The following is a 21,806-nucleotide window of genomic DNA, read 5'->3' on the forward strand; positions in this document are numbered from 1 at the left end:
GATGTCTATGGTTTTCAAATAAATTTATATATATATATATATATATTTATATAGATATAAAGTTATTATTTATTGAAAAAGAGGCATTACTTTGATATCATAATACCACAAGAATTAATCCAAAAACTATTATATACATGTAAGTTCTGTTAAAGGCATTATATATTAATTTGCTATTTCTGTTTAGTCACTCAGTTGTGACCCCATGGACTGCAGGATGCCAGGCTTCGCTGTCCTTCACTATTTCCCAGAGTTTGCTCAAACTCATGTCCATTGAGTGAGTGATGCCATCCAACCATCTCATTCTCTGTCACCCCCTCCTCTGTATTTATTAATCATAAGTTGTTCATTTTGTATAATTTTGATATAAACATCCTGAGTATACTTTAGGACAGGTAGCATTAAGGTTCTTCTTTCTTGAAATGAGTTATGAAAAAGTTTCAAGTGTCCTCATAGTTCCTTTCTTTGATTGCATTCAAATGTGTGACAGCCAAGTTTAACACAGCAACCGCCTGGTGGGAGCCATTCAGCTGTCTCTACACTGATGTTCCTTGCTTGTGTCTCTGTGACCGTACTGCCCAATCCAGCTTCAAAAATATTGCTCTTGTCACCTTCAGAAGTGAATGGAACTCTGGCCGTTATCAGTTCCCCAGGTTAAACAAAAACTGTCCCTGGCAATCAGTTGAAATTCTCAAGAATCAGACTTTTGAAAGGAAGAAATCAGTACTTGGTGGTAGCCACAGCCTTGGTGCCAGTTCAGCCTCTTTACTATCAGTTCAATTTATGGAGAATTGAGTAATTCTTCATCATCATTCTTATTATGCCATTGATTAGTCACTATTTTGGTCACAAGGTTTATGGTATTAGGGTAGTTTCATTACCATATTGTTATCCATCTAGACCATGATTAGTAGAGGGGCTTTTACTTCATTCCAATGTCAGATCTTTTGTTAATAAGCACAGAAATCCAAAAGTCACCACATTGACAGAAGACTCCACATTATTTCATCAATTCACTAATTGCTGCTTTGGAAAGTATGTAAAAGGGAGAAAAGTTATTAAATTTTGAACATCAGAAGTTATGCTGCTACTTGTTTGTAACAGCCAAGACATCATAGAAGCAACCTAAATGTCTACTGATAGATGAATGGATAAAAAAGATGTGGTGCATATATGCAATGGAATATTACTTAGCCATTAAAAAAAATGAAATAATGCCATTGGCAGCAACATGATAAACCTAGAGATTGTCATACTGAGTGAAATAAGTCAGGAGAAATATCATATGATACTGCTTATATGCAGAATCTAAAAAGAAATGATAAAAACAACTTACAAAGCAGAGCAGACTCACAGACTTAAAGAACTAACTCATGCTTAAGAGGGGGTGGGGGGAAGACGGGGTGAAAGGTTAATTAAGGAGTCTGGGATCAACATGTAAATACTGCTGTATTTAAAGTGGATAACCAACAAGGACTTACTGCACAACAGAGGGAACTCTGCTTAATATTTTGGAACAACCTAAATGGGAAATTAATTTGAAAAAAAGTAGATACATGTATATGCATAACTGAATCACTTTGCTGTACACCTGAAAATACCATAACATTGTTAGGCAACTAAACTCTAATATAAAATTCAAAGTTTTAAAAAAGAGAAATTATGCTGTTGCAGTAAAATAAAAGTTGTCTACACATGGTCTGACAATTCTTTAAAAAAAAAAAAAACTTCATTAAAAAAATTATACTAAAAAGGTACCCCAAACTTTACTTTTATCAATTAAGTGAAACTTCACACCTAAGCAACTGTAAAGACACTGCGACAGTAGAATTTACTTAAAAATGAAACAAAAAAAGTTGTCATATCCCGTAAGTGGGCAACACAGAAACACACAGCTGGTAATTTTACCCACAAGAGGGAGCCTGTATTTTTATATTTTTGTCACAGAACTTGAAAAACCTGAACTAAAATATGTTCTAAAAAATGTTTGTTGATACTATAACCTTTATGTAAGGTCAAGTTTTAAGCTAATCAGATTTCAGTTGGCATATTTTTCTTTAACCATAAAATATCAGTATTTCACAAGATTAGAATGACAATTGAAATGTTTAAACTTTTCATACCTATATTGTAATCAGGTTTTTTCAGATATAATAATGAAGATGTAGCTGCTAAAGCAGCATAAGAGGAAATTCCTTTCAGGTAGTAGTAACATTAGTTAAGCGAAATTGACTAGAATTATTATAAGTGCTTTACATCTAAATTTAATAACATAGAAATGAAGTGATATTTCAGCCATCTTTTTGTCAGAAAAGAGGCTTATATAAACCAGTAATTATCTATGTATTTTTGGAACAGGCAGCACCCTACTTTAAAAATTATGGTGGTCATTCTCACCAATATCACTTAAGACTTGCCTAAGAATGGGTATAACTGACATGACACCAGGATGATCTTTCCTTTCTTAGAGTTGAGAAAAAGATCCTTTTAAAAAAAAAAATCTAAGCTATATTCTTCATATCTTTAATCTCCCTAAACACTATCTTAAATTACTAAGTCTCTAAATAAATGTGCTCTGAATTTTGGAAAATAAAATATATCCATCAACTTAAAAATTACCTTATAAAAGATAGTTTTGGCAACTCATCAACTGAGAGTGATCTGTTCTCTCACATTCAGAGACACAGTAATAATCCAGCTGAAATTTGTTTTGTGATCCCTTGTAAAGTGCAGGGAAGACAGCTGATAAAGTGTCCCTGTCTCCTAGAGTCCTCTCCTCAGCTCCTTGACATTATTCTACACCAGGGGCAGGAAGCTGAAGAAGAAAGGGTTAATCACCGTTGCTCTTCCTTCTGAAATTCCAACCTACCCATTAAATTATTGTTTTTTCTCCCACTAGAGACCATGAATCTAATGGACCTAAAATCAATATCTTATAAATGACATAAAAAATATATTCATTTTATGGACTAATGTACCCTAGTGTCTGAATCCTATTTACAACCTCTACTTTAAAAAAGAACAACAGACCTACTTCTGCCAGTAAAAGGTTACTCAGTCACTTTGGTGACATGTTGCAGAATCCACTGCCTTACTCAAGTGTGGCAGGAGGGAAAGACTGGTGACTGCAAATCCACCATTGTTGAAACTTGAAACCTAGTGCAGTGCACTCATGTTAGGATACACAATTACAAAGAAGCATGCATGGAGCTTCCAAGAGCTCCACCATCTTCCAAGGTGGATTTACATGTTTCTGTTGCATTAACTTGTTTTGCAACTTACATAAAATTTTCAGGGCATCAAATCATTACAATACTGAAAAAGCAAACACAACTTCCACTTCATAGTGACTTCTATAATGATTGAGGAGACTCAGTTAAAAAAAGAAACCCTAAAAGACCAAAATGATCACTAGCCTACCAGAGAGACACGGGCCAAAAAAATGTAGCGTGAGAGCACACCACATTAAACCATAGTTTCAAGCAAGCTCTGGGGAAACTAAGCGCATTTCATCTCAGTGAAACAACCAAAAAAGTCACAGTGACTGTCTGTTGGTTTTACATATTAAGAAAATATGCTGGGAGTTCCCTGAAGGTTCAGTGGTTAGGACTCCAAGCTTTCACTGCCGTGGCCCTGAGTTCAATCCTTGTTGAGGGAACTAAGATCCTGACAAACCATGTGGTATGGCAAACAAAAAAAGAAATGATGAGAAGGTTTTACACTCATATAATATTTTTACTAATCCAAAGGACCCACATACTTCCCTCAGAAGCCATTCTTTTTATAAAATTAATAGTTTTGGTTGTGCTGGGTCTTCCCTGTGGCACTTAGGCTTTCTCTAGTTGCGGGGAGCGGGGGCTACTCTTCACTGCACTGCATGGGCATTCCATTGTGGTGGCCTCGCTAGGCTCATGGGCTTCAGCAGCTGCAGCTTGAGGGCACTAGAGTGCAGGCTCAGTAGTTGCTCTGTGACATGCAGCATCTTCCCTGATCAGGGATGGAACCCATATCCCCTGAACTGGCAGGAGGATTTTTACCCACTGTACCACCAGGGAAGTCCTCTCAGAAGCCATTCTTATGAGTGAGAAGGCCTTATGCTTAGTTTTAAAAAGAAAACTTCAGTTTATCATTTATTCCTAACTTTATTTTGAGAGTATCTTCTTCTACTTTTAATATTTTTAAGATATCAAATGTAAAGCAACCCTGGAAAATGCAAATACTCCTGTATTGCAAAGATAAAAAGTATGGCCAAAAGGAGGACAAAGGAAAAAAAAAAAAAAAGCCAAAAACTAAAGAAAATCTATTTTCCTGGAAAAAAAGTATCTGACTTTCTGTTTCAATGGGTACAAACTGAAATAGAGAATAACCAATAGGAAAAGCAACTTTAAAACAGGTATTTTTTTGAGAGAATTCTAGCAACAGGTCAGAATGAGGTTTTCTGTTCATTTTTATGGCTTAAAATCCACAGTTATAAAACTACAAAAGAAAAAAAAAAAAACCGTTGTTCTTTTTTTTCCATTTGCCAACCAGAGTCATTTATCCCCTATTAGATAAAGTATAATAGACTCTACGGAAAGGGTCATTGGCCTTCCATTTAATGATATTGCCAGCCCCAATCTGCATTTTCCCGGCAATGTCCCTCAACACAGAATAAATGGCTGATCTCTTCACAATAACAGCTGATTTCTATTTATTAAGCTAAAAAGGTCACCATTTTCTATGGCTGGGCCGCCCTGCACTATTGATAATTTTATGCATAAACAAATGGCAAATTTGTGCCCCATAAATATGCATTAGCAATTACTTTTTCCTCGGGCAACGCTCACCGCATGCAAATGTGTACCTCACAGGGCCTGGGAGCTTTTGTTTTAGCTCTTGAACAGTGAAACAAAAGAGCACAATAAACAATTTTAAAATTGCCAATCAATAAGCAATGCAGATGCAAAGGTAAATGGCAAGAAACTTGCTTAGAAACAACTAAACAAAAAGTGAGGAGGGGGGAGATAGTGGAAGACTTTCCCTTTTTATTATTTCATTTCTTTCTCTTTCACAGTAAAAAGGCTGAAGCCCTCTTGACACAGAACAGCTAGATAGGCTGGTGCTAAATCAGATGCCAGATGGGGAAAATAGAATATATACACATGTTGAATCAACACCCATACAAATACACACACACACACCCCCCTCAAAAAGGAGGTCTGAGTAAAACGGTGTCCTGACGTGATTTCAAATGCATCAGATTCAAATTTCAGATTTTTCAATTTCAGAGATTCAAAGGATTTTTAAGCTGATAAACTGGAAGGCACTGCGCAGATGCATAGCCAAATCTTAATGCTGCTGCATTTGGCCATGCATTTTGCCATTCTGTTTTCTAATAAAGACAAGGGAAACATACATTATCAGTAAGTAGGATTTTTTTAGGGACATGAGGAAAAGGAATAAATAAGGAACATACTGAAAAGAAAAAAAAGCATCTCACAAAACAACCACACATCCAGATGTTTAATATCAAAAACTTTTACCTCAGAACAATTCAAGAACAGTACTAGGGGACATACCTGATGATTTGGTGGCTAAGACTCCAAACTCCCAACGCAGACAGTTTGGGTTGGATCCCAGGTCAGGGAACTAGATCCCACATACAGCAACTAAAGGTTCCCATGCTGCCATAAAGGCTGACGATCCCGTGTCGCAACTAAGACCCAGTGCAGACGATAATAATAAAATACTAAAAAGAATAGCATTGGGTATAAGGATACAGATAGGGAGCTAACAAGGACAGAAGCAACAGACAAGTGTAAGAAAGCCAAAGGGGAAAAAATGTTACCTAATTTGAACTTGAACATGAACAATAGCTCAAGAAAAAATTGACATTTTTTAAAGAAAAATAAACTTTTATAAGAGGTTTATTTGGCCCACTCCATTATGCACCATTCTAGGATCCATTTACCCTTGGATCTTGACAGAAATCTCTACAGGCTGGTATGTTTCACAGCACAAGGTACAGAGCAGTCAGGAAACTGAACCAGTTAACTTAAGGCGGTGCTGGGTCTGACCTTTGACCTAGTCTGATGCCTGCTCCTGCCACTTCACTACTGCCTGGCCTGAGTCTGCCATCCACTCCTGAAAACCTATCCACTTTAACCCGATTTAAAAAATCTCTTCCTCAATGTGTTGGTGGCTTTGCCTTTGTGTGAACAAGTCAGACAGTATTAAAAATTTTAAATTCAGGACTTAGGCCAGTTTTCAAAACTAAGCTACTAAACTGCTTTTGTAAAATATACAAATGCTAACTTGTATATTAGTACAAAGATACATTGGGCCTCCACGGTGGCTCAGCAGTAAAAGAACCTGCCTGCTAATGCAGGAGAGACAGGTTTGATCCCTGGGTCAGGAAGATCTCCTGGAGGAGGAAATGGCAACCCACTTCAGTATTCTTGCCTGGAAAGTCCCATGGGCAGAGGAGACTGGGGGACTAGAGTTCATAGGGTTGCAAAAATTGGACACAGCTGTAATGGTCTTTATCTTTCTGGCTTACTTCGCTCTGTATACTAACACATATATATGGACTTTAGAAAGAGGGTAACGATAACCCTATATGCAAAACAGAAAAAGAGACTCAGATGTATAGAACAGACTTGTGGACTCTGAGAGAAGGCGAGGGTGGGATGTTTCAAGAGAACAGCATTGAAACATGTATATTATCTAGGGTGAAACAGATCACCAGCCCAGGTTGGGTGCATGAGACAAGTGCTCGGGCCTGGTGCACTGGGAAGACCCAGAGGGATCGGGTGGAGAGGGAGATGGGAGGGGGGACTGGGATGGGGAATACATGTAAATCCATGGCTAATTCATTTCAATGTATAACAAAAACTACTGTAATGATGTAAAGTAATTAGCCTCCAACTAATAAAAATAAATGGGAAAAAAAAAAATTGGACACAGCTAAGTAACAGAGCATGCATGCATGCACACACACACACACACACACAAAAAAAATATATTAGTATATTTCCACTGAGACCATGCCATAGTCTTAATAATCATTTAATATAATGAAAAGTTTTGTTCTTACACAATGGTTTAGCCAGTATTAACAAGAAAGTGGCAAAGATAAATAAAAGTATTCTTGGCCTAAATGCAAATAGGCAAATATGAAAATCTAAAAGCAACAATAGCTCTGTCCTGTTCAAAGATACTCTTCACAGGGGCCTCTTAGAATCTCTGTGTGGGTACTAAAAGTCAACCTCATTCTTTAGAGGAGGCCATGAAACTTCTCCTGGCAATACTTCCCCTGATAATGTCAGTGTTGGGAGATCAGGGCTGTTGCTGGTATGTCAACTATGTGAATAAGAGAAGATGTCCCAAGGTGGACAATTCATAAAATATATTACTTGCACAGTCATACACAATGGCCCCAGAAGAGACTCCATATTTTTCTTGGTTAGAAAAGTGTTATTTCTAGTATTATAGAATCAAACTTCATCTTTTTTTAGAGTTAAAGATTTTTTTAAAATCAGGGAGTAGTTTGGGTTTTCCTAGTGGTTCGGATGGTAAAAAAAAAAAAAACCTGCCTGCAATGTGGGAAAACTGGGTTTGACCCCTGAGTCAGGAAGATCCCCTGGAGAAGGGAATGACTACCTACTCAGTATTCCTACCTAGAGAATTCTATACAGAGAGGAGCCTAGCGGGCTACAGTCCATGGGGTCACAAAGAGTCAGATACAACTAAGCAAGTAACAATATAGTTGTTTTACAATGTTGTACAACAAAGTGAATTGGCTATACATATATATATATATATATGTGTGTGTGTGTATATATATATATCACATATCCTCCCTCCCACAGAACCCTCCCCATCCCATAGAGTTAAAGATGTTTGAGAACCAAGTACTCACTTATTATTACAAAATCAGTACAGCTGGATTCCAATACTTTATATATTAATTCAAATAATTATAAAGTTAGTGTACTCCCATTTTGCTATCTTAATTATCAGTCTTCAAAGCTGAACATAAAAAACTTGAGCATGGTTTTTCTTGATCAACCAAATGCATTCAATGTGTGCTGAAGAGCATCACTGCAGAAGAACGCATGTTGTCATCACCATCCTATCTTGCCCAAGTCCTCACTCTCCATGCAAGTAAGGATTTCAAACTAAAACCACAAATACTCCAACTAATATGGAGTTTGTCTGAAATTTATCAGAGCTTGTATAGTCAACCATGTAGACTGCATGTAAATGAAAGTATGCTAGAAGTGTGCAAAAACTTGGTGTGTTATATGGACACTCCAGCATCCAAAGGCTCAGTGTGACAGAGGCTAGGTCAAATAATTGTACGATGTGAGCCCAGTCCCACTTTGATAGGAACAAAATTCTGCTAGAGGATACCTTGTAAGGGACTGAGAAAGTCAGAGGAGCAATGGAAAATTCTAGAACTTTGTGCAAGAGGAAAGCCACTGCCTTATTTATCTTGGGTGAGGTCTGCCAGCGTCTTTGCATAAGATCCTTTCTTTGTCCATCTTCTCTACTGACTCCTGACATGCTCTCACTCTTGTGGGTTAAGTTTCCCTGGCCCCCCGGTAGTCAGCTTGGAGGTGAGTTAAGCTACTGGGAGTAGGTAGTCTGGAGCTCGGTGTAAAACTGTGTGTAGGCGCATGCGTGGGTGTGTGTGGAGGGGGCGCAGGCAGCCACGTGCACACGCATGTACTCCTGTCTCCTCTCTCATTTACAGTTTAAAAACATTTTATCATAGAGACAATTACATATTCAAAATAAAGACTTCAGAAAAACAAACTCCCATTGACTGTCTCCAAGGTTCAACACCTCTCGACCCTCTGCTGTTTGAATCTCTCCCTCTTTCTTTCCTTTGCGATGCGGCTCAGGCAGCAGCTCCTTTTTTACCAGGTTTCGCCTCCTGCTGAACAGGCTCCCATGGTTCCCGCTTCTGTCCAGTGACCCCAGCAACCCTGCCATCATCCTGCCAAACTCATCCCTTTTGTCTCCAGCATAAGGGTGGTAGTAACTTCTTCCTGCTCCTGACCTCTAGGTTGCTTTTTTAAAGTTTATTATTGTCAATGTGCAACAATTTCTCACTATTAGATGCCCCTTTTAAAAATAATCACAGTGGCTTCTGTCTTCCTGCTGACCGTAAAGAGTGCTTATTTTATTTCACTTTTATCACCTACTGGCAGAACCATGATTTATCCTTTATTCATAGTTCCCTTGAAGCAGGTCAAGGCCACCTAAAGTATAAGACCCTTTCAACAGCATGGAACCCAGCATGCTGGTCCAATATAGTCCATGCCCAAAGTATGGTTCCCTACATATAACATTCATAATGCATTCATGTACCAATCTAGTCCTATTCCCCATCTTTTGCCAATTGCTTATTTATATCTTGCTTTTTAAAAATTGATTTGTCTTAAGCTATGGACCAATGAAGGAGCCTACTGCCCCTAGAAATCCAACCCAAATGCCTAACATTTTGGGAATCTGGTCAGTCTATTTTAAGGAAGTAGCCAATCTGTCATGAAAATATATTTTTCCAGTGGTAGATGGCAGAAACTAGTTAACCAAGTATAGACATGTTTAATATGTAGGTATTTGTTTATTAAAAACAAAATATGACTTTCTGATGTTAGGAATGTGCATGCGCATATGTGCACACACACACACACACACACATACACACCATAAAAATGACTGATGCTAGATGGCTCTTACAAAATTACATTTTGAAAAATTATGGGACTATGAATCAAACATATAGATTAAATTTCCCTGAAACAGACATGTGCTTAATAATTAATGTGAAAGGATACAAATAATATTTATGATTTTATCTTACTCAAAACACTTGAATAATTACGCACTAATCATAGGGCTAGATGAAGACATACTTATCAGATTGGAACTCTAATCTGTAAGGAAATTTTAAAACATAAAAGGATCTTAAAATTGAAATAATGGATATAAATCCACACACTGAAACTTTAACCTACTTTAATATAGTCCTTTGTTTATAAAAATTTTAAGACAAAATATCTGCTTCAGATAATCTTCAGATAAGTTCACAGACTTTGTAGTTTTTAATGGCAGCAATCACAATGCAAGCAAGGATGAGATGTGGCAATAGAAAGAAGAGAATATAGTTAATAATTATTCAGTGTCAAAATTCAAGTTAGATATAACCAATGCTCTATAACAAGGCAGAATTTTAAATATGGGTTCCAAAACTGATTTTCATCCAGTAGACAGGGAATTGGATAAGAATTCAAAACTCAGAAAAGTCAACCAGAAACACAGCGGGTATGACAACTGTGCTAGTTCAGTACAGTTCAGTCGCTCAGTCATGTCCGACTCTTTGCAACCCCATGAACTGCAGCACGCCAGGCCTCCCTGTCCATCACAAACTCCCGGAGTCCACACAAACTCATGTCCATTGAGTCGGTGATGCCATCCAACCATCTCATCCTCTGTCATCCCCTTCTCCTCCTGCCCTCAATCTTTCCCAGCATCAGGGTCTTCCCCAATGAGTCAGCTCTTCGCATAAGGTGGCCAAAGTATTGGAGTTTCAGCTTCAGCATCAGTCCTCCCAATGAACACCCAGGACTGATCTCCTTTAGGATGGACTGGTTGGATCTCCTTGCAGTCCAAGGGACTCTCAAGAGTCTTCTCCAACACCACAGTTCAAAAGCATCAATTCTTTGGCGCTCAGCTTTCTTTATAGTCCAACTCTCACATCCATACATGACCACTGGAAAAGCCATAGCCTTGACTAGATGGACTAAAATAAGTACAAATAGGAGGACAAGACACATTGAATCTGAAAAAGATTCAACTTAAGAACAAGAGAGGACTTCTCTGGTGGTTCGGTGGTTATGAATCTGCCTGCTAATGCAGGAGACATGGATATGATCTCTGGTCCAGGAAGATTCCACGAGCCACAGATTAACTAAACCCATGCCTCACAACTACTGAGCCTGTGCCCCACAAGAGAAGCCATAGCAATGAGAAGCCCAAGCACAGCTTGGAGAGTCGCCCCGGCTCGCTGCAGCTAGAGAAAGCCCACACACTGCATGGAAGACTCAATGCAGCCAAAACTAAAATAATAATAATAAGCTGTGAAATTTAAAATTTCACAAATAAAAAAAAATGGCTATGAAAGGGCACCAATCACTAAGTTCAATCAGATATTTAAACGGCTGCCATTTGGAAAAGTATGGACAACACATATTGTCTCATGTTCCACATTAGAACAAAGTCGCATTTCTGTTTTTGTTTTGATGGCAGGGTTATGAGGAGGTAGTAGATTTCAGCACATTGTGAAAACCAACTTTTTCTTAAATGAGATGCCCAGTAATACGATTGATTGGAGGGACACAAATGATTTAGGGTTTAAGCCAGGGCTCTGGATTCAGGGAGACTGGGATAACGTTTTGGCTTTGCTATATATTACCCAAGTGATCCTGGACATAGTCACTTAACCTCAGTTCTTCATCTGCAAAATTTTTCAAATATATTCTCTACCGAAGAAGGTGGCAGAGAAGGTAAAGCAAGACCGTGTCTCAGAGGTCTAAGAAAAGGATTTCTGAACAGAATGGCACATTGGTTCATCTAGCTTCTAAGATCCATTCTAACCTCAGACTAAATTATTCTATTTCTCAAAGTTCAGGCATATATTTTCATACAATTTCAGGCCAGGAAAGCTCCCACTGATTTTTAAAAAGGGGGAAAAGTTTGTGGCAATTTTGCATTAACAATGTTTCAGCCTCAAATAGAGAAAGGTTATTCATTTTTGACCAAAGATAAAGCTACTAAAACTCACAAAGAATTTTTAGTTAATAAAAAGACACATAACGTCAGCAGTCAGAAATATGGTTACTTAAATCAGCAATATCCATTTTGAATAAATTTACAATATTAACCTGATTTTCTCCTCTTTAAAGTCTCCAGCTACTCAATTTATAGATACTTCTTGGATACCGAAGAAACATGAACAAAGTACTTATGCTTTTTGAACCCTGAGCATAGTTTCCTTGCTGCTGTCAGCCAAGCCCTTCCACCACTCCTTCAACCGTGCCTTCTGTCACAGCCACTCAGCACACGGCAACCAAGAACACAGAAAAGTGAGCTAAGCAGGGCTAAAGGGCAACTTCAAAAGAAGTGATTCTCAAATCCTTTTTTGTGATGCCCCAGGGTTCCTCTAGTTATTTCAAGGAATGCTCTAAAATTTTCAAGAAGTTCTTAAAACAAAACCATTTTATTCGTCTCAGCCTAACAATTACAGAGCTCTTTAAGACTTTTCAAGGCATTTTCACTTAAACTATCAGATCTGATCCTTGTGGCAATCCTTGAAGGTAGGGATGACTGGGATGATCCCTCTCTTACAGATTAAAACAAATCTGAAAAATTGTGATGTGACTCCCAAGTCACTAAACTATAAAGCAGCATAAAAAAAAGGCAAGAGCCCAAGTCCTGTCTTCTTTCCCCTCAACCATGCTTTGCGACAGAGTACCCTCAGTACGTGTGTGTGCAAAGTCACTTCAGTCATTTCTGACTTTTGCAACCCCATGGACTGCAGTCTGCCTGTCCATGCATGGGATTCTCCAGGCAAGAATACTGGAGTGAGTTGCCTGCCTTCCTCCAGGGTATCTTCCCAACCCAGGGATCGAACCTTTGTCTCCTATATTGAAGGCAGATTCTTTACTGCTGAGCTATTGGGAAAGCTCACCTAGAGTTCAAAAAGGTCATTTTGAAATCCTTCAAATCATGGAAGCATTAATTTATTTCTGGAGCTGTGCACATTGACCGGGATTATGCTACACTCTGTATTTACCTTTTTATCCGTTGATAGATGCTCCCATTTTTAAAAATGGAAATAGCACAGTGGTTCTCCACCAAGGGTGATTTTGCCCCTTGGGGGACATTTGGCCATGTCTGCAGACATGTTTGATTGTCACACTGGTGGGGAGGGGTGGGGGACAGTACTCTAGACCATAGAAGGCAGGGATGCTTCTAAACATCTCTCAGTACATCTGGGACAGCTCCCCACCACAAAGAATTATCCAGTCCAAAATGTAAACAGTATTAAGGAGGAGAAACCCTGGTTTAGCAGTAGTTTTATTTAAGCCATCTGCTTTTGTCTCTTATTTTTGTTATATAATCATAATAATGCTTTCAGATTGTAACATTTCCTGAGTCCTAATGACTGGTTTGGCATTAGGCTATCAGCTCCTCGGTAGTCACTAATTCCACAAAATGCCCTCTACCTTAATCTCTGCTCTTTGTCAATACGTTGAACAGTGGTTCAAGTGACAGGGGTCACCATTACTGAGATAAATGGATCATAAAATAATTCGTCATGGGATTTATAACACTTTGCTTAGAAGAATGTTGAAAATAAAGTGAAGCAAATGGGGAAAGTCAGAAGCATACATTTCAATAATATGAAATGAAAATGGAAATTTATTTCAGTTATGCGAGTGACCTTTGACTTTCCTGTTATGTACAGCTTACATCAGACAATCACAACAATGCACATCCAATCTTAAAAATAAATTTGGTTATCTTCTGACGTGCTAAATTATTTCAATAAGCATCATGATAAGTAATAATATCTTCTTTGCAGAGAATGTCACTCTTTGCCTTTGCCCTGTTAAAACCTTCCCCTAAGCAATGGCTCTCAACTCTTGCTTCCTATGGATAGGGTCCAGGCTATCTTCTCCAGGCTTAGTTCCAGTCTTAACATGAGCCAAATAAAGTCCCTGATTTGGAAGCAGCAAGTTGCCTCAGTCATAAGGACGCATTACGGTAACCCCTATGTATTTTGTATGTAGTATTTTGCTTCCTTAGTCTTTACCCCTTTGGTGTCTTCATATATGTCAGCATTTGAATGATGAATTTGGGCTTTAAAGGCAACCTTTTTAGTTCACATTCCATTTAAGATTGGAAAAGACCCTGATGCTGGGAAAGACTGAAGGCAAAAGGAGAAAGGAGTGGCAGAGGATGAGATGGTTAGATAGTATCACTGACTCAATGAACAAAAATTTGAGCAAACTCTGGGAGATAGTGAAGGATAGGGAAGCCTGGCATGCTACAGTCCATAGGAACTGTACCAAAGAGTTGGACATGATTTAGTCATGGGCTTCCCTGATAGTTCAGTTGGTAAAGAATCCACCTGCAAGGCAGGAGACCCCAGTTCGATTCCTGGATTGGGAAGATCCACTAGAGAAAGGATAGGCTACCCATTCCAGTATTCTTGGGCTTCCCTTGTGACTCAGCTGGTAGAGAATCCGCCTGCAATGTGGGAGACCTGGGTTCGATCCTTGGGCTAGGAAGACGCCCTGGAGAAGGGAAAGGCTACCCACTCAGAATTCCAAGGACTGTATAGTCCATGGGGTTGCAAAGAGTCAGATACAATTGAGCAACTTTCACTTCAGTTCAGTTCAGTTCAGTCACTCAGTCATGTCTGACTCTTTGTGACCCCATGAACCGCAGCATGCCAGGCCTCCCTGTCCATCACCAACTCCCAGAGTCCACTCAAACTCATGTCCATTGAGTTGGTGATGCCACCCAACCATCTCATCCTCTGTCGTCCCCTTCTCCTCTTGCCCTCAATCTTTCCCAGCATTAGGGTCTTCCCCAATGAGTCAGCTCTTCGCATGAGGTGGCCAAAGTATTGGAGTTTCAGCTTCAGCATCAGTCCTTCCAATGAACACCCAGGACTGATCTCCTTTAGGATGGACTGGTTGGATCTCCTTACAGTCCAAGGAACTCTCAAGAGTCTTCTCCAACACCATAGTTCAAAAGCATCAATTCTTCAGCACTCAGCTTTCTTTACAGTCCATCCATACATGACCACTGGAAAAACAGAATCACTGAATGGCAATTAGGGTTCAGGGAACCAGTACAAATGCTAACACTCTGGCTACTACTATGCTGTGAGTGAAAACTGCCCTTGGTTGCTGATCCAGGATTTCAGTGCCTTCTGTCAACACCTATGAAACTGTGGCAGGCTAATGTATTAGCTTACAAATAGGGTAAAAATCTTAGACCCTTCAAAGTTCTTTAAAATGCACACAAACAACATTAGCATACTCTTCCAACAGATGGCCATTTTGCCCCATACCTAAATTCAGAAGGACCTATTTTTATTTCTTAGCAAACAGAATGAAATGACCATATATTATTTCGTTGAAAAGGTATTTGGCTAATAATGGTAATAGTAATAGCATTAATTGATTGACTTCTATAAGTCAGGTGCTTTGTTAGGAGCTTAACAAATACTACTAACTAGTTTAGTCTGACAATAACACTGATGTGCTGTATGCTTAATTGCTGTCATGTCTGACTCTTTGCGATGAGGCAGCCATTATATCCCCATTCCACAGGAGGAAACAAAGACCTTGGACTTCCGTGGTGGTCCAGTGGCTGAGACTCCATGCTCTGAAAGCGGGGGGCCCACTTTCGATCTCTGGTCTGGGAACTAGATCCCACACACTACAACTAAGTTTGTATGCTGCAACTGAAGATCCCGCATGCTGCAATTAAGACCTGGTGCAGCTGAATAAATTTTAAAAATAAATACCCTAAACAAAAAACTATGTAAATTAAGTAACTTGGCCAAGACTATACGACCAATTGGTATTGGAGCAAAGATCTGCATCCAGGATGGAATGTGACTTTGGCTTGTCTTTTTAATCAACTTTCTTTCATATGTTCCACTCTGAGCCACATATTGGTGGTACAGAGATATGGTCCCTGGCTTTGAGGGACTCACGGTTTAAAAAGGGAGAGAAAGTAATAAACAGTTAACTTCAACAGAATGCCATAAATATGTACAGGGAAGGGACCTGGCCACCTCAGAGAGTCGGCAATGTCTTCCAAATGAAAGGATGATTGAAATGAATCTTGGATAATCAAGAGTAGGCCAGGTGAAGAAAGAGGGGCAATGCATTCCCTGATTTTCACATGTGAGGAAATGGAACCCCAGACACAAGGCTAGTCACATTGCTGCGTTGAAAAACACGGTGGCCCATTGATGGCTGATGAATTTTTATTATTCCCTGCTTTCTTCAAAGACTATTCCTCACTTTTTATCAGCAATAGGCAATGCTAGTATTATCTCATGTTTATACTTTTTTTCCTTCTTCTTCTTTTTTTTAAAAAAAATCTGGTCATTAAGCATTGGGCATTCAAGGACATAATACATGAAGGCAGTGTCACAAGAGTACCACTTTTCTAGGATAGACATGGCACATCCCGAAGCACTGAAAGGGTTAATAAATCACTTGGAAATTTAAATGTCATTTTCTGTTAGAGTTTATTGAAGGACTTATCATGATTATAGACAAAGTTCCAACAAGGTCAACACCAATGTTCCAAAGGCATGAGCAGGTAAGCTAAAGAGAGATCAAATAAATTGTTTAAATGTTACAGCATAGGTAGTTCTCACGAATGTCTCTGCAACCGGTCTAACTTCCATTAACATAGTTAGAAAGTCTCTGATATGAGGAAAATTACTATAACTTCAGATATTACTCTAAGGAGCTATTGCTGTAGAATAGAAATGAAGAGATGTAGATAAATCTGCTAATGTTCATCTTATTCACATAAAGTGTGCATATAGGAACAGAAAACAGAAGCAAGAAATTCAAGAAAATAATGCCCAAGATTTGAGTCCAGTTGCAACACTTTCTCAGAGAAGGAAATGGCAACCCACTCCGGTATTCTTGCCTAGAGAACCCTGTGGACAGAGGAGCCTGGTGGGCTGCTGTCTGTGGGGTCACACAGAGTTGGACACGACTGAAGTGACTTAGCAGCAGCAGCAGCCACACTTTCTAAGTTGCAGGAATTCATATACATTTTAACAGAGATTCAATATGGTTTAGTGGACAATAATCAGAATTGGCAAGTGAGGTAACAAGGAGTATGTTAATCAAAAGAGTGAAATATTACTACAGTATGCTTGATGGTTTAGAGTTTGACTTTTTTAGGACAGTTAACACCACCACCCCCACATGCATTTAGTGTCACTATACCAAAGACACTAGGATGGCTGCTGGGAAAAATGGAGGAGAATATGCCCTGTATCTGCTAGTGGAGTTGAAGATAGCAGTAACACATGGCTAAATAAGTAACTACTGTAATTTACCCCAGAAACATTTAGTGAGTGTCTGCTCTATCTTTCGTGATAACTAAAGAAATCTAAATGAAAGGTGCAAGTAAGGATGGGAACTAAGAAAGAGAAAAGGTGCTAACAGCTTCTTGCATTTCAAATACAGTTGCTTCCAGTTCCTACCTGAGCCAAAAGTGAACAATGGGGACAGGGTACCAAGATCAATGACAGTTCAGGATCAGAATCACTGACATCAACATTATCAATATTATCCAATCTCACCACACTGAGTGATAAATTTACAGGTGAAAAAGATGGATATTTTTCTACAGGATCTGACTAAAAAGAAAACTAATTCTTGAGGTTTAATTACTTGAAAAACCAATTGAAATTGTATAAATAAAATTTTGACTAGGACTTTTAAAAATACTCAGAATCACACTTGGGATATTCTATTAATTCAATCAAATCCCTAGTCATATGGCAAGAATTTTTCAGTATTTAAAAGAAATCTGAGGATATGGTTGATTCATCGCTCTTTTAAGGGCTTCACTGGTGACTCAGTAGTAAAGAATCCAGCTGCAATGCAGGAGCCATGGGTTCAATCCCTGGGTTGGGAAGATCCCCTGGAGAAGGAAATGACAACCCATTCCAGTATTCTTGCCTAGGAAATCTCATGGACACAGGAGCTTGGTAGGTCACAATCCTTGGGGTTGCAAAAGAGCTGGACATTACTTAACAACTGATCAAGAACAATGATCATTCAGTATGTAGCATTTATCCAAGTGTTATAAAACATGTCCCCATTAGGGGAGGGTGCAAGTTTTAAGAGGCCTGAAACTTAAATGATTTGGGATGCCTTCTTAAAAAAAAATACAAAATTATGATCTCTTCACAGTAGCCATAACTTCACAGAGGATTTTGTGTACAGAGTAGAATTTTACAAAAATAATTTAATTAAGAGAATTATACATATAAGAGAAAGATAATTCAATCTTTCTAATAGCATGGTTGATAGATTTTTTTCTTCCTGTTGTTATAGACAGTCAAGGAAAGATTCTTTCAGCTTTACAAGTTGTTTTTGGTAAGGTTATACAAAATTTTTGGACTGTATCATGAAATTCATGAGAGCCTTTAAAAAGTTTCTTATGAGATACAGGATTTGGAGGAATTTTCCACAAATTAGCTTCTGGCTCCATACACTCATGCTTTTGAACTGTGGTGCTGGAGAAGATTCTTGAGAGTCTCTTGGACTGCAAGGAGATCAAACCAGTCAATCCTAAAGGAAATCAACGCTGAATACTCATTGGAAGGACCGATGCTGACGCTAAAGCTCCAATACTTTGGCCACCTTATTCGAACAGCTGACTTGTTGGAAAAGACCCTGATTCTGGGAAAGATTAAAGGCAAGAGAAGAAGGGGGCAACAGAGGATGAGATAGTTGGAGAGCATCACCGACTCAATGGACATGAGTTTAAGCAAACTCGGGGAGATAGTGAAGGACAGGGTGGCCTGGAGTGCTGCAGACCATGGGTTCGCAAAAAGTCAGACACAACTTAGTGACTGAACAACAACCATACATTCAAACTCAGCTTCTCTTCCATGACTAATATATTTCCATTCTGGTGACTAAGAGAAGATGTTCATAAAACAGTGTGATTGTGGCCCTAAAACTTGCAGTTACACGCAGATAAGTCAACAGTAGGATCATTCTTAGGAGCCCTAGGGAACAGGTACGAATAATATAACCAGCAATAAGAATGATGGCAGATGCTGTAAATATTTCCCACTCAACCTATATGAACAGCACCCCCAAATCAATTTTTCTTTACATGATCCCCCAAATGCCCTAATCATTCCAACACTATATAGTAAGGTGAAAAGTGATGGAGAAGAAGTTGGAATACAAATAGGTGGTGATACTAATCATTTTACAAATTTAACAAACACACATGCCCATGTGAACACTTAACTTGGATTCAACCAGGGCCATGGAATGAACTTAAGCTTCCCTTACTTCAAGGTAAAACTACCTCTGATTCTCATCAAACTTTTTAATTTTTGTGACCTGAAAGCTCAGGTGGTTGCCCTGGCCATCAGTTAAATCAGTTAACATAAACTATTAAATGTTTTATAAATCTTTTGCAACAATTCATTAACATGGCACTTGATGTAATCTACAAAATGAATCATCACAATGTACAAAGACCTCTGGATATGCCGGCAGAGATGGAAGAAGGGTATGAACCCACAAAGGGCTGCTAAGTGGCAAGAGAAAGCTAAATTATGAGCTGAAATATTAGAAGAAAAAGAAGCTTCATGGGTTCTATAATTTAGAGACATACATTAATATTCCAGAAAGTAGGCTGGCAGGACTGTGAAGTTTTACTGATTTTCCACTTTCACTCTAATTTTGTTTAAGCCAAGGGGAATGATACCACCACCCTGCTGACACAGCATATTGATCCCAGTTCCTGAAGTTAAATTATACTTTTCTATTTTACTATGAATTTAGACATGTCCTACTCTTTGCAATCCCATGGACTATACAGTCCATGGAATTCTCCAGGCCAGAATACTGGAGTGGGTAGCCTTTCCCTTCTCCAGAGGATCTTCCCAACCCAGGGATCAAACCCAGGTCTCCCGCATTGTAGGTGGTTTCTTTACCAGCTGAGGCACAAGGGAAGCCCCACTATGAAAACAAGATTGTTTATTAAGTTCTTTAACATGTTTCCTCACAAATTAGCATACAGTATCAAATTTAGTTTATCTCTTATGATTATCTCTTATGATAGTGTATTTAGTGAAATAAATTACCACAACACAAGATATTGTAACACAATAGAAACAATTACATTAAATAACAAAGTGTCATTTTAAACACTAGGTCAACAACCTTAAGTCCCACAAAAAAATAAGATATGAAAGTTGCTCCTCTAAAAGTATCAGAAATACACATGTTTGTAACTGCAGATTCAGAATGCTAAACAGAATTCTGATGGGGGACCACACAGAATCTGATCAAATGTATCCATCTGTTTGTCTTCATGTAAATAATGCTCACACAACCAGTGCTGGGACCTCTTCTAGGACAGGCCCTGAGACTTTCATCACATCTGTCATTTCCCCTGCTTACAGCTGCCTCATCAGTAACTCAGGGGGTTTTCTTCCTTAACACTCCAACCGCATCCTAAGAAAACAGCACTGCTGCTGCTGCTAAGTCGCTTCAGTCGTGTCCGACTCTGTGTGACCCCATAGACGGCAGCCCATCAGGCTCCCCCGTCCCTGGGATTCTCCAGGCAAGAACACTGGAGTGGGTTGCCATTTCCTCCTCCAAGGCATGAAAGTGAAAAGTGAAAGTGAAGTCGCTTGGTTGTGTCCGACTCTTAGCGACCCCGTGGACCACAGCCTACCAGGCTCCTCCGTCCATGAGACTTTCCAGGCAAGAGTACTGGAGTGGAGTGCCATTGCCTTCTCCGAAGAAAACAGCACTAGGAAAGAGCAATTTCTCTCTTTCCCCTCCCTCTACCTGATTTTTGCCTCAGTAACTAATATTAATATCCAATGTAACATCCTCTTATGGAAATGTGAACATCTCCAAGCAAGTGCTCCCACTGTGAGAAGCAGGAACCTCTTCCACTTTCTAAGGCTCAGATGTGGCTCAAGAAATGAACTCATCAATGCCCGGCATCTAACCATTTGAAAAAGTCTACACGACTGATACCACTAACAAAATCTCCAAGAGAAAGACATTACATGTTAATCTTTATCTGTTGGTGGATTAGGTTTTTTCATGGCTGCATCTTACTGAAGGCAACCGAGTTCCCCTGAAAATAAAGTGATCTTCCTACATACAAAGGAGCCCTGACCTGACAGAGGCTGAAGCTGGCAGCAGTCAAGTAGGGAAATCTGATATCTGGAAACTAGAGGATGCACTGCTGCTGGCCATGCCACTGGCCTACTGCTCTATTTTCTGGGTTCTTTCTTCTTCCTGAAAATATGTCAGGTCTTCACATCCACAAAAGGTAAAATACAGAATTTCATTGACATAACATAGTATGGGAAACTGACAAGCATTCACAGGTTTGCAGGATTTTAGTCATGATAAATCTATAGCACAAGTATATGATAAAATATACTACAGATACATTTAAAAATATATATGCATGTATGACCTTATAAATAAAATAAATATGCATATCCACATATATGACTCACACACTTACATTTCTAGTTTCTTTAACTGGCAGCAAAATTTTTCTATGCTAATTACTCTTTATTGCTAGAGGACCTTAGACCATAGTATTCTCCTCTATGACTAACTTTTTTCCTCTAATTCCCTCTTGTTTAAACATACTCATCAATTTAAAAAATTAGGTGAAGGAATAATGCACATGCTGGTTACCTCACACATCCCGAAACACAAATCCTAGACTTTTAAACAATACTCATGGTGAATCTAGCCCAAAGAAATTCAAAAAGAAAGTATGCGAACATTAAATTTTGCATCATTTGTGTACACTAAAGCAAGGGTCCCCACCCTCTCGGCCACAGACTGGTACCTCCTGTCAGATCAGTGGTGGCATTAGATTAGAAATAAAGTGTACATAAATGCAATGTGCTTGAACCATCCTGAAACTATCCCCCCATCCCTGGCCCAGTGTGTGGAAAAACTGTCTTC

At 39.0% G+C, this 21,806-nt stretch overlaps 1 protein-coding gene across 4 annotated transcripts in view; it reads right to left on the minus strand.

Annotated features, from left to right (window-relative positions):
* Positions 1-21,806, minus strand: part of SOX5 (SRY-box transcription factor 5) — a 1,090,001-nt gene that overhangs the window by 786,409 nt on the left and 281,786 nt on the right. The gene's annotated exons all lie outside the window — the stretch shown is intronic.

This window comes from Odocoileus virginianus, chromosome 23 (assembly GCF_023699985.2).
Source record: "Odocoileus virginianus isolate 20LAN1187 ecotype Illinois chromosome 23, Ovbor_1.2, whole genome shotgun sequence".
Classification (NCBI taxonomy): Eukaryota; Metazoa; Chordata; class Mammalia; order Artiodactyla; family Cervidae; genus Odocoileus; species Odocoileus virginianus.